Source organism: Pristis pectinata, chromosome 35, assembly GCF_009764475.1.
Source record: "Pristis pectinata isolate sPriPec2 chromosome 35, sPriPec2.1.pri, whole genome shotgun sequence".
Lineage (NCBI taxonomy): Eukaryota > Metazoa > Chordata > Chondrichthyes > Rhinopristiformes > Pristidae > Pristis > Pristis pectinata.
This window is the reverse complement of record NC_067439.1, coordinates 15615012-15629431: the sequence shown is the minus strand read 5'-3', so window position 1 is coordinate 15629431 and position 14420 is coordinate 15615012. Positions and strand designations below refer to the sequence as shown.

General features: G+C 51.8%; 1 protein-coding gene across 6 annotated transcripts in view; it reads left to right on the top strand.

Moving 5' to 3' along the window:
• Nucleotides 1-14420, top strand: part of rasgrp4 (RAS guanyl releasing protein 4) — a 223122-nt gene that overhangs the window by 54342 nt on the left and 154360 nt on the right. The window contains exon 1 of one of the 6 annotated variants that reach the window (XM_052044433.1): nucleotides 7881-7959. The exons of the other annotated variants lie outside the window; for them this stretch is intronic. The gene's annotated coding sequence lies outside the window, so the exon portion shown is untranslated. Of the gene's footprint in view, nucleotides 1-7880; nucleotides 7960-14420 lie in introns of those variants that run through there. 6 annotated transcript variants of the gene reach the window in all.

Genomic DNA, 14420 nt, shown 5'->3' with positions numbered 1-14420 from the left:
GGTGGACGTAGAGAGGAAAGTTTAGGATCTGAGGGCACAGCCTCAGAATAAAGGGATGTCCCTTTAAAACTGAGATGAGGAGGAATTTCTTCAGCCAGAGGGTGGTGAATCTGTGGAATTCGTTGCCACTGAGGACTGTGGAGGTCAAGTCATTGGGTGTATTTAAGGCAGCGATTGATAGGTTTATGATTGGCAACGGGGTTAATGGTTTCGGGGAGAAGATGAGAGACAGGGGTTGTAAAAATATCAGCCATCAATGAATGGCAGAGCAACCTTGATGGGCCAAATGGCCTAATTCTGCTCCTATATCTTATGGTCGGATGGTGCTGCAGAGAACGTGGGGAATGGTAGACAGACAACGTGGGCAGGACTGTGGCCTGGACCGAGGCAGCGATGCTGCCTCCACAGCCCTCCAAGAGCAGTTCACTACACGAAGGTTCTGCATGGCGTAATCCTGGGCCCTGGTGCAGCTGTCCAGCTTCAATTCAATGGTTTCCTTCGAAACTCCGAACAGTGAGGAGCAGCCGGATACATGGATCGGAAACCACTGCTGGTCTTCTGCCCCCAGCGGATACAGTTCCTGTTTGGGGTGATTCAGGAATTCACGAGTAACGGACTTTGTGAAAGAAATTGTCTACTTTGATTTCGCAGTTCTGGTGGTGTGTGTGTGTGTGTGTGTGTGTGTGTGTGTGTGTGTGTGTGTGTGTGTGTGTGTGTGTGTGTGTGTGTGTGTGTGTGTGTGTGTGTGTGTGTGTGTGTGTGGAGTTGTGTGGGGGAGAGAACGGGGGATCAGAGCTGTGTGGACGGAGTTATCTCCTGTTGCTCAGTGTCCAACTCTGTGGGGAGTTGGACTCTGGGTGAGGCAGCCACTCTGCTGTGTCTGAGCCACGCACAATTCCAAGTGCTTGGTGAAGCTGTGTGTGACTGAGGATATTGATAAATCCTCAGCTGGAGGAGCAAGCAGCAATCACCATCTTGTTTCTGCTCAAAACATTTTCACCCAGAATCAGTACAGAGCGATTCAACTCCCGCAGTGTTCTGCAGTACTGCCCCTACACTTACATCTATGGCGCAAACATCCGCTGTGATGCACAATCCGTTATCATTCATTCACACAGTGATTCTGAATCTGCCCTCAGCAGCCATGGAAAGTCTTCCACACTGATTCTGCCTCCAGTGTACACTGTGCTATTACAGGACTGCTTCCAGTGTATGTTTCTGTGTTACAGGACAGCAGCCAGTGGAAGGCTCTGTAGTGCAGGACTCCTGCCAGTGTGCATGCCTGTATGACAGACTGCTTTCAGTTTTATTCATCTATTACAGGACTACCACCAGCATACCCTGCCATCAGTCTGTATTACAGTGCCTGTATTATGGGACTGCTGACAGTGGACACACCTATATCACAGTACTGCCACGTACATGCCTGAACTTGGGTCCTGCCTTCAGAGTACATGTCTGTATTTGCAATACTGCTTTCAATGTACATTCCTATGCTGCAGGACTGCCCTCAATGTATATGTCTGTGTTACAGGACTGCTCAAATGGTTGTAGAATAGGACTGCAGTCAGTGTTGTCTGTATTACAGGACAGCCATCAGTGGGCAGGTCTGTACAAACCTGCCTTCACTGCACCTTCCTTGGTTATAGGACTGTCACCAGCGTACACGTCTGTACTACAGGGCTGCTGTCGGTGTATATTATGGTGCTGCCATTAGTATCTATGCCTGTTGTACAGGACAGATGTTGGTGCACTTGTGTAAATTACAGTACCATCATTAATCTGCCTGCATGTATTACAGGGCTATCTTCAGTGCAAATGCCCATATTACAGGACTGGCTTCAGTGTGCATGCTTGAAGTGCAGGTCTAGCTTCAGTGATTATGTGTGTATTACAACACTGTACATGCCTACATTACTGTGCTACCTTCAATGTGCATCATTACAGGACTGCCTCGGTGTACATGCCTGTATTACAGGACTGCTGTCAAATGTGATACAGGACTGCCAGCATTGTATGTTTCTGTGTTACAGGACAGCAGCCAGTGTAAGGGTCTGTACTGCAGGACCCCTGCCAGTGTGCATGCCTGTATGACAGGCTGCAGGATGTACATGCATGAAAAATGGGACTGCCTTCAGTGAATGCATGCCTGTACACAGGACTGCTGTCAAATGCACATGCTTGTTGTACAGTATAATCATTTACTTGCCTGTATTACAGGACGGCCGTCCATCTCCATTCCTCTATTGCACCTCCATCTTAATTGCACACTTACCGCAGCTAACAGAGATTTAAAAAATATTGTTTAAATATCGATTTTCTTTTCCTTTTTATCTCTCTCCCTTTCCTTCTTGATCCAAGCCTGGTCCAAGACCCCAGGTCTGAGAGTTGGAGCTGGCTGGTGGATCCAGCCACAAGGTGGAGAATCTGTGCCTTTAACTCACACTTTTCTTTGAAGCAAGCGACTTTTAAGTAAATCTAAACAGTTGGGAAATCTCAACATTTCTATTCAAAGTCATTGGGTTAACCCTCAAACTCAGCGGGTCCATTTCCCTCCATAGACGCTGCCCGACCCGCTGAGTTCCTCCAGCTCTTTGTGTGTTGCTCCAGATTCCAGCATCTGCAGTCCCGTCGTGTCTCCAAACTCACTGGGGTGTTTCATTTCTCGAGCTATGGCCAGGATTATGTCCATCGACTAGCAGATAATGTGGAAGAGCTTTCTCAGAGGGGGAGACGAGGCTTGAGTCCCTTCCTGTTGGTACTTTGTCCGTGGATGCTCGTTATTCCGCGAAAGTAGCTCCCAAGTGAGGTGAGAGGTGGGAGGGGTGGGGAAAGAGGAGGGAATGAGGCTTCCCTCAGACCCTTGAACATCACGCCTTCCCTATTCCCACCACCCCCACCACCCTTGAGTCCCAGCCCAGCCTCTCCTTAACGTAATCTGGTTCCTGGAACCAAATGAACCCGTTGGAAGAAAACCTTGGGAATGTAATAAAAAGTTTCCTATTTTGGCTGAGGTAACTTGTGTAATCGGTTAAGGACTGTTTCTAGAAGCCATGGTTCCTAGTAAAACAATACAAGTATTTTTAACCTGAAACCTTCTACTCGGTGACTTCAGTGAACCTCCCACATATCCTCTAATCCTTTTTATCCCACTTGCCCAGTTTCACTCCTCAGCTGAGCCAAGTTTTCATTCGAAAGGTGGGATCATCCTCTGCCTGCTTTGAAGGCTTACTGCCCCTGCCCACAAACTCCAATCCTTCCTCCCTCCTTGATGGTCGATATTTGGACAGAAAGGGAAGTGGACACGGGGGGGGGGGGGGGGGGGGGGGCGCAGATAGTTAAATTGCGCATTTAACTGCGGAACAGTGGATGGGGCTGGCTCTGCTTCCCAGTGTCTCTGCCAGGCTTTCGCTTCCTCTTGCCCAGGGGTGATTCTCTGAAGACCGGCTGTCTCAGGATATGCCGGGGATTGAATCCAATGACCAAGACCTGCTGTTTACCCCTCGCCTGGCTCTCTTCTTCCTGTCAGAGGGACAGCTATCCATTGGCTATGGTCAGGACAGAGTGAGCAGCCGGGGACCGGTTCTGGACCAGGTTTAGTGTGGACCTGACAAGTGGGAGGTGTGGAAAACCACTGACATAGACACCAACCTGGAGCCACCGACGGTGAGGTCACACACGTGGGCTTGTTGGCTCTGTTCCCTGACCTGCCCTCCTACCCTCCTGTTTCATCTTCTCCACCCCTCCTGTTTCCTCCATTTGAATCCCCCTCACTCCTGCTTCCTTTCCCTCCAATCTTCTCTCCTCTCCCCATCCCCCTCCCCACCTCCCTCCCCTCTCCTCCCTCCCCTCTCCTCCCCCTCCCCCCTCCCCCTTCCCCTCCCCCTTCTCCCTCCCTCCTTCCCCCTCGCCCCCTTCCCCCTTCACCACCCCTCCCTCCTTCCCCCCTCCCCCTTCCCCCTCACCCCCATCCCCCCTCCCCCCTCACCCTCTCCCCTTCCCCCCTCTCCCCCTCCCCCTGCTTCACTATCTTTCTCTCACCCCTCCCCATCCCCTCACGACCGTCTTCCCCCTTGCCTCTCCTCTTCCCCCTCCTGTGCTCCACCCAGCTCCTCTCTCCTGCTCCTCACCTCCACTGCCTCCCTCCTCCCCTCTTTCCCCCCAACACCCACTCCTTCTCCTCCTCCACCCGTCCCTCTGCTCCATCCCTCCCTCTTTCCATCTCCTCTCCCCTTTGGTCACTCCCCCTTCCCTCTCCCCATCGCCCTCCTCCCCACCCACACCCCCTCCCCACGGACACCTGCTCCTCCTCTCTCCTCCCCCCCCCCCCCTTCTTCCGTGCCCACTCCGATTGGTGAGTGCCCAGGGTAACAGCCGGCTGTCCAAGGGAAGTGTCCAATGGGAAAACCAGACCGGAGTCAGGTAGCGGGAGAGGGAAGGAAACCAGGGGGGTGGGGGTGTGGGGGGGAGAGCGGTGGGGTGCGGTGCGGTGGGGGGAAGGAGCTGGTGAGTGTTAATTAAAGGGAGAATCCCAGTGGAATTCCAGGCCCCACTCAGGAAGCTGATGATCTTGAATAAAAAGGAGGAAAAGCCTCAGTAAATCAGGATGTGGTGGCTCGAGTGAGGGCACGGAGTTGGTTTTGAGGAAATCTCTCCCCTCCTTTTTGCCTCTCCTCTTTCCTTTCCTCCCCCCCCCCCCCTCCCCCACGCTCGCCGCCCCCCCCCCCCCCCCACACTCCCTCCCCTCCACTTACAGAAGGCATACTGAAACAGGCCCTTCAGCCCAACTCATCCACGCAGGCCAAGATGTCTTCCTGAGCTAGGCCCATTTACCAGCGTTTGGCCTAGATCCCTCTAAACCTTTCCTATCCATGAACCTGTCCAAATGTCCGTGGAATGGGCTGCCGGCAATGGTGGTGGAGGTGCATACGATAGGGTCTTTCAAGAGACTGTTGAATAGGTACATGGAGCTGAGTAAAATAGAGGGCTACGGGTAAGCCTAGTAATTTCTAGGGTAGGGACATGTTCGGCACAGCTTTGTGGGCTGAAGGGCCTGAATTGTGCTGTAGTTTTTCTATGTTTTCTATGTTCTAAACATTGTAATTGTACCCTTAAGGGGAGAAGGGAAAGATGCCCTCAAGTTTTAGATTCCCTTACCATGGGAAAAAATGACTGTGACAATCTGTCTAATCTATGCCAAATCATGATTTTATGAACCTCAATAAGGTCAATCCACAGCCTCCAGGGAAAACAGTCCCAGACTGTCCAGTCTCTCCTTACCTCCTGTCCCAGCAACATCCTTGTGAATCTCCTCTGCACCCTGTCTGGCTTAATCACATCCTCCCTACAGCTGGGCGACCAGAACTGCTCACAATACTCCAGGTGCGGTCTCACCAACGCCTTGTACAGCTGTAACATGACGCCCCAACTCCTGTACTTGGTGCGCAAGCATGCCATACGCCTTCGGCACCACCCTAGGTCTCCTTTTCCTCCATCACTCTCCAGGGCCTTGTCGTTCACTGTAGATGTCCTGGCCTGGTTTAACTGGAACTTAGCTCAGGTAAGCACATCACTTTGCACTTGTCTGAGTTGAACTCTATCTGCCATTCCTTGGCCCAGTTGGTCCAGATCCTGTTGCAACCTTAGAAGCCTTCTTCACTGTCCCCCCTCACACCAATTTCGATGTCATCCACAAACTTCCTACATTCTAATCCAAATTGTTAATATAGGTGACGGACAACAGGAGACCCATTCACTGATCCCTGTGGCACACCCCTGGTCACAGGCCTCCAGTCTGATAAACAACCCTCCACTACCACCCTCTGACTCCTCCCACTAAGACAATTTTGTATCCAATTGGCCAGCTCGCCCTGGACCCCATGTGGTCTAACCTTCCAGACTAGCCTACCATGCGGGATCTTGTCAAACGCCTTGCTAAAGTCCATGTAGACAACGTCTGCTCTTGGCAATCCAGGGGAGATGGAGGGGGTGAGGGACCTCCATGTCCTTGACCAGCTGGAAGGACTATTGAAAGGTTGCGTCTGTTACCGTTGTAATGTATCACAGGAGAGGGTTCAGGCCAAATGTTTCTCAGCACCGCCCAAAGTTACTAGGCTGGTGAAAGTGGAAGGTGCAGAGGGCCGTGGTTTCTGCAGCTGGAAACTGAGGTTATAGACCTGGAGAGGTTACAGAGAGAGGGAGGGGTGTGGGGGTCAGAGGGGGTTACAGAGAGAGGGAGGGGTGTAGGGGCTGGAGGGGTTACAGAGAGAGGGAGTTTAGGGGGTGAAGGGCTGTGGGGGCTGGAGTGGGGTGTTATAGAGATGGGGGGGTGTAGGGGCCAGAGGGGATTACACAGATGGGGGTGGGGTAGGGGCCAGAAGGGGTTACAGAGAGAGGGAGTGGTGTAGGGGCCAGAGAGAAGGAGGGATGTGGGGGCAGGAGGGGGTTACAGAGAGAGGGAAGGGTGTTGGGGCCGGAGGGGGTTACATAGAGAGGGAGGGATGTTGGGGCCGGAGGGGGTTACATAGAGAGGGTGTTGGGGCTGGAGGAGGTTTCATAGGGAGGGGTGTGGGGGCTGGAGGGGGTTACAGAGATAAGGGGTGCAGGGGCTGGATGGGGGTGTTATAGAGACAGAGGGACTGTAAGGGCCAGATGGAGTTAGAGATCGGGAGGGTGTAGGGGCCAGAGGGGTTTCAGGAGAGAGGGAGGTATGTGGGGGCCAGAAAGGGTTACAGAAATGGAGGGGGGTAGGGGCCAGAAGGGGTTACAGAGACAGGAAGAGGTGTGGGGGCTCGAGCGGTTACAGAGATAAGGAGAGATGAAGGGGATGGGGGGGGTTGCAGAGACAGCGAGGGCTGTGGGGGATGGAGGGGGTTGCAGAGATGGGGAGGGGTCTGAGTTGAGGGCACTTGATGATATAAATGCTTGGAGATGTGGACCAGCAGTGTGGGTGCCTGGTGAAGGGGATGGTGTGCCGGAGAACCAGGGCAGCAACAGGCTGGGAATGAGCTGCAGTCTTGATGTTACTACAGAGCGCTGCGGGGAAGACGCAGTGACAGTGGCTGACGGTGAACTGGGAAGTTGCGTTTCTGCAGAGTACACTGGGGGAGCACAGGGTTGGAGACAAAGATTGAAATCGGGAGACATGGCGGGTGAAGGCCTGTTGGAGGCTGAGCTCCAAAAATCACCCCCTCCTCCCTGGATTTTTCAGGGAGTGCTCTTATCCCAACACAGGTGGAGGGGAAAGATTTAAAGGGGACTTGATGGTCAAGTATTTCACATAGAGCGTGGTGGAAGAGGGAGCGAGCTACCAGAGGAGGAGGTTGGGGTGGGGGCGGGGGCATACAAGTACAATGTTTAAAAGACATCTGGACGGCTACCTGGAGAGGAAAGGTTTAGAGGGATCTGGGCCAAGTGCAGGCAAATGGGACTAGCTGAGGATGGAATCTGGGTTGGCATGGACAAGTTGGGCCGAAGGGCCTGTTTCTGTGCCGTGTGACTCTGTGACACTAAGAGATCCTCATGTTGAATGCAAGGATGTGGACGGCCATTTAGCTGAGGACTGGTCAGTGTGTAACGTGGCAGCAGGATTCTCCTTGGATCTGGGGTGGTGGAGACCCACTGATTAACTGAGGCTCTTTGGAGGGACTCTGATGGGCTGGGGTGGGGGGATGGTGGCCCTGGGTTACACTGGGCTGTATCTGGAGCTCGAGAAGCAGGTTCAATGCCCCTGCTATCACTTCCACATTTACCTCTCGTTGGAGCTGACTCTTGTGTACTTGTCGGTCAGGATTTCACTTCCTGATTATGGACTAAACTTGAACTGAGGGAGGAGGGTGGGGAGGGATTTGGACTGGCACTGGTGAACAGTATCACTCACTGTGAGGCATGGTGTGGTGGATGGACCACAGGCACTACCTGTTGGACAAGCCTGGCGTGTGAGAAGTTTATCGGCACAAGGTAATGGCTCTTTCCTGTTCTTTTGGCTGGATTCTATGAGAATGCACTGACAGCACAAGCATGTGCCTCTAGATACCTGCTGCAAGCAAAGCAGCCTTTCAGTAAATCATTTCTATTTCTAACTATCTGTCCTTCTCAGTCATTTGTGGTTCCCTGTTAGTTCACACGTTGAAAGTGAGTGAGGGGAGTATCCTGTGTTGAAAGGAGGTTATTTAGACCATTGAGCCTGGGTCTGAAAGAGCGAGCCACTCTCTGCAAGTTAAAACGTATCTGTTTGCTCACGGTTTGACCTGAAGGGTCCCCGATCTGAAACATCGACCCTGCTTTCACTCTCCACAGATGCTGCCTGATCTGCCGAGTGCCTCCAGCATTTTCTTTATTTCAGATTTCCAGCATCTGCAATTTTTTGGTTTCAGTTTTTATTTTAAAACAGACCCTTTTATTCACCGAAACAAATGCGTTAACAACCCCTACACTCCTTGTTATGAGCCTGCACACAATACCTATCCACCCCCCACTCTGGGCCCACTGTGACAGAGAGCTCCCACCAACACTACGCGACGGGGTGACTGTCTGTGAGCCTGTGGCCCATCCCTTGCACTTTGACTAATTTCCAGCCCTTGACTAATCTCAGAAGTTAACTTGTACAGTGAGAAGGAACACAGTTTGGTCATTCTGGATTTCCTACCATGCAGTTGCTGATTTGAAACGTGCGGTTACGTAGCACATAGAATGTGTGGTGTTGCGGCAAGTAGTGCTGCTGCCTCACAGCTCCAGCGACCCAGGTTCGATCCCGACCTCTGGTGCTGTCTGTGTGGAGTTTGCACGTTCTCCCTGTGACTGTGCGAGATTCTTCTGTGGCTCCGGTTTCCTCCCACATCCCAATGGTTGGTTGGTTAATTGGCCACTGCTAGATGAGTGGAAGGAGTGTTGGAGGGGTCAGAGGGGTAATTGAAGGGCACGTGGGAGAGAACAGGCTGCAGGGAAATAGGAGGGGGATTGAGATTGCTATGAGGGCTGGCATGGACTCAATGGGCCAAATGGCCTCCTTGTATGTCATGAGATACAGGGAAATCCTAGTCCTGGGAGTCCTAGTTCAGGATTCCCTCAAGGTTAACTTGCAGGTTGAGTCGGTAGTAAGGAAGGCAAATGCAATGTTAGCATTCATTTCTAGAGGACTGGAATATAAAGGCAAGGATGTACTGCTGAGGCTTTATAAGGTGTTAGTCAGACTGCATTTGGAGTATTGTGAGCAAGTTTGGGCCCTGTATCTAAGGAAAGATGTGCTGGTCCTGGGCAGGGTCTGGAGGAGGTTCACAAGAATGATCCCGGGAATGAAAGGGTTAATGTATGAGGAGCATTTGATGTGTCTGGGCCTGTACTCGATGGAGTTTGGAAGAATGAGGGGGGGATCTCATTGAAACCTACCGGATACTGAAAGGCCTGGATAGGGTGGACATGGAGAGGATGTTCCCATCAGTAGGAGAGTCTAGGACCAGAGGGCACAGCTTCAGAATAAAGGGACGTCCCTTTAAGACTGAGATGAGGAGGAGGGTGGTGAATCTGTGGAATTCATTGCCACGAAGGCTGTGGAGGCCAAGCCATTGGGTGTATTTAAGGCAGAGATTGATAGGTTCTTGATTGGCAATGGGGAATGGTGTTGAAAAAAAATCAGCCATGATTGAATGGCAGGGCAGATTCAATGGGCCGAATGGCCTAATTCTGCTCCTATGTCTTATGGAATGTCCCACGGTGCTTCACTGGAACTTTCATGAGATAACAGGCCAGGTGAGCTTGGTCATTAGGGAGACAGGAAGCATCACGAAAAATGGAAAGGGAGACGGAGTGGTTTAGGGAGGGATCAGCGAGCTCGGGGGCCCAGGCTCGGGATGAAGCAAATCCGGGAGATGGGAGAGCCGGAATCGGAAGAGCTCGCAGCTCCCAGAGGGCTGTCGGGCCAGAGGAAGGATCTGGAAAGCAGGGCTGACAACTAGTGTTTTGATTTTAGTTACAAAGAGTTAGGGAAGTGAAAATTTCACTTCTGCAGCCCGAAACCGCTGGCTGTCCTTCAAGATATCTTTAACCCTTGACACATGGACCTGCCTGAGCAGATTAGTGTCTGCAGTGACAGGTGTCAGACCGGGGCCCGGTATCACCGGCGTATGGAGCAGGAGGCCACAACAGCAGAGGGTCTGGCTGCCGCCGGAGGCAGGTCACGCACTTGCACAGAAAAGGAGTCATTTAGCCCATCCTGACTTTGCTAGCTCTCCATTTGGGTGCAATGTAGTTCCTTGCTCGCATGAAGCGATAATTAGTGGTCTAAAGTTGTGCATAAATCCTTCATGGAGTCGAGAGCCATACAGCACAGAAACAGGCCCTTCGGCCTAACTGGTCCATGCCAACCAAGATGCCCCGTCCAAGCCAGTCCCATTTGCCCACATTTGGCCCATAACCTTCTAAACCTTTCCCATCCATGTACCTGTCCTTTAAACATTGTTCATGTACCTGCCTCAACCACTTCCTCTGGCAACTCGTTCCATATTCTGACCTGTAAAACAGTTGTCCCTCAAGTTCCTATTAAATCTCTCCCCTCTCACCTTAAACCTATGCCCTCTAGTTCCTGGTTCCCCAACTCTTGGGAAAAAGACTGTGTGCATTCTCCCTATCTGTGCCTCTCATGATTTTGTACACCTCTACACGGTTACCCTATGCTCGAAGGAAAGAAGTCCTAGCCTAGGATACTGACAGTGAATGAGTGGGCAGATGGGGGCAGCTGGAGGATGACTGGGGAATGGTGAGCTGTGGAGGAGGAGATTAAAATACACGCAAGGCAGAAGTGGACAGCGGTTCTGAGGATCACACAGGAATATGGATTTATAAGAGAGATAAGATTTCTTTATTAGTCACATGTACATCGAAACACGCAGTAAAATGCATCTTTTTTTGCGTGGAGTGTTCTGGGGGCAGCCCGCAAGTGTCGCCACGCTTCTGGCACCAACATAGCACGCCCACAACTTGCTAACCCGTACGCCTTTGGAATGTGGAAGGAAACCGGAGCACCCGGAGGAAACCCACGCAGACTTGGGGAGAACATACTCCTTACAGACGGCAGCCGGAATTGAACCCGGGTTGCCGGCGCTGACCACTACACTATCGTGCCGCCCCCCAATTTGCCGTCAATCAGTCACTCGCTGAGTGACAACCTGGGCTGTGTCTGCTCTTTACCTGTTTGTGATCTTACTCTGGATCTACTTCCTCACCTTTCACACAAAGTATTCCGGATCACAGCAGTTCGCAGGGGGGAAATAGTCTGATCTGATTCCAAAATCCTCGCATCTCCCCTCTGGTTCTTGTGCCGATCTCCATAAATCTGTGTCCCCTGGTTACGGACCATCCGCCAGTGGAAGTGACTGCCCCCACGTCCACTCTCTCAGGGTCCCGCACATTTCTCACCCTTCACCTTCCCTGCTCGAGCAAAACTAACCACAGCCTCCACACCCAACCAGATGGCTCCCAGTCCTTTCCCTCGTACCTCCTCCCACGCCTCGTCACCCTGAACAAGGGCGGTGGTCATGGAGTTTAGCGGAACCTCCTGTCTTTATGCCGCTGTTTGGAGAACTGGGCCCCGGGGGTTTTTGAGTATGGAGACTGCCTGTGGGAATGGTGCCACAGTCAGTCGGGGCTTTCACGGGGGAATGTGATAGCCACAGGAGAGGGATCAAGTTGCAGGGCTGTTGGGGAATGGGGCAGAAGGGTTGCTGGAATAGGAGCTGGCATCGACTCAGAGGGCCAAATGGCCTCCTTCTGTTGCCTAACAATTCTATGATTTAATCATTTACGAAGTTTCTTTTCAGCAGCTTTATCAATGTTCTACCTATAGAACACCTCTGCCCCTGCACTCCCTGCCCCATTTTTGGCCATTACGTTGTTACTGGCCTGCACTCTCCCCCCAGAAACCTCACCTACTGTGTGCTTGACCTTTCCGCTGCTTGGCACTGGCACCCCCGAGCTCTGCGTCAGGCCTCCTCAACGTTCCCTTCACTTGCTTCCATTGAACTGAGTTGGATTTGACCCAGTGTTTAACGTTGCTCCTGCCCACACTGAGCTGGCTTGGATGCAGAAATAGCCAGGCTGACCTGCCACACCCAGGAGGTGCTCAGCAACGTCTCAGTGGTGACCAAGCCTGGGCCGGTGCAGTGCTGAAGCCCCGAGCCCTGTGTCACCCTGGGACACTGGACAGCTTCCCACCTTGTCAGAGCCAGAGCCTCGTGTTAGTTTCTAAATGTCTCTGATATTCAGACACATTTAGAAGCCATTACCATCAAACATAGAACATTACAGCACAGGAACAGTCCCTTCGGCCCGCCAGGTCTGTGCCGACCATGATGCCAATCCAACACTGATCCCCTCTGCCTGCACATGGTCTGTATCCCTCCACCCCTGCCTGTTCACGTCCCCGTCTAAATGCCTCTTATACATTACTGTCGTATCTGCTTCCACCACCTCCCATGGCAGTGAGAGGTCCAATTTACAGCAGCCAATTAACCCACCAACCTGCACGTCTTTGGGATCTTGGAGCACCCAGGGGAAACCCACGCGGTCACAGGGAGAGCATGCAAACTCCACACAGGCAGCTCCTGAGGTCAGGATTGAACCCAGGTTGCTGGAGCTGTGAGGCAGCAGCTCCACCTGACCCTTGGTGTCGGATTTTGTTGGTTAGCAGTGCCGTGTTTTGGGACGTTTTCCTGCATTGCAGGTGCTCCTAAACACAGTTTGCCGGGCATTCTGAAGTTAAAATGAAATCATGGTGGAAGGATTTTGCGGAGACAGCAATGGGGGTATTTTTCCAGTTCTCTGAGGTGTCTGCTGGAGGTGGTCCCGATCCCAGCAGTGTACAGAAGGGCAGGGACCACAGCTGCCTGCTTGAGCCTGTGTGCTGAAGGCAGTGGTGAATTTAATCGTCAGTGACCTCCTTTGCCTAGAGAAGGCTCCAAGGATGTGGGAAGTGGTCCACATTTTCCAAGGTCTCACTGTGAACCCATAGGCAGCAAGAGGTGGAGTCCGTGGAGGGAAGGCTGGTTCTCAGTGCATCACGGAAACCAACCTCCCCTCCGTGGACTCTGTCTATACCTCTCGCTGCCTCAGTAAAGCAGCCGGCATAATCAAAGACCCCACCTACCCTGGACATTCTCTCTTCTCCCCTCTCCCATCGGGCAGAAGATACAAAAGCCTGAAAGCACGTACCACCAGGCTCAAGGACAGCATCTGTCCCACTGTTATAAGACTATTGAACAATCCCCTTGTACGATAAGCAAACTCTTGACCTCACTATCTACCTTGTCATGGCCTTGCACCTCACTGTCTGTTTGCACTGCAGTTTCTCTGTAACTGTAGCACTTTATTCTGCATTCTGTTATTGCTTTTCCCTTGTACTACCTCGTTGCACTGATGTGATGAAAGATCTGTATGGATGACATGCAAAACAAAATTTTTCACTGTACTTTGGTACAAGTGACAATAGTAAACCAATTACTGTCAGAGGGAGATGTGGTGCATCAGATACAGGTTAACTGTGGACCCTGGCCTTGTGCAACAAGAACAAAAACACTGGAAGAACTCAGCCAGTTAAGCTGCATCTGTGGAAAGAGAAACCAGTCAACATTTTGGGTCAAAGACCCTTCCTCGGCCCCCTGACCTACATTCCACCCCCTTCTCACCCTCCGCTCAACATCCAGTGTCAATATTGACTTGGAAACTGAAGAGAACTCAGTTTTTTAAAATCAATTTAGCACAAAGGGATCTTTTGTGTTCACTGGAGGAGTTTACAGGGATGGGAGGCAGTGAAACCGTGAGGGAGATTTATACAAGGGATGAAGATTTTAAAATTCGGACCTTATTTAACAGGGAACCAATGTAGGTGAGGAAGCACTGGGGTTGTGGGTGGGTGGGAGGAATAGTGTGAGGGATGAACCCACTACTTTTGAAAGGCAGGCACCCTGCTTCTGTGTAGCGCCAGCTGTCGGACTGACATTAATGAAACACCTGGCAGGGATTAACCTGGGAAAGTCCCTTACCGTGTGGTGGAACTGTAGACTATTATCTTGTCTGAGGGATGGCGTCTGTTTTACTTGAGTGTTCAGAGGACGAAGTTGTTGCTATAATGCCAGCATTTATTGTCCATCCCTGTCATTAGAGGCGACAGTTGGGAGAAGCTTCCTTGATACTCCAGTACTTTAATGCGGCACAGGGTGGAATCTAAGCAACGTGTGACTGCAGTGCTGGCACAGCACTGCACTTGTGATCATTCACTGAGCATCTGCGGTGATATTAAAGGTTAGCGTGACCTCACTGGTGGAAGCAGTACTGTGCACAGGATGTCCGTAATACCCTGATCCATCTGCACTGCTGGAGAGGGCTGAGCCCTGCTCTGCTTGACTTACGGAGGCTCCAGGCTTTACAGT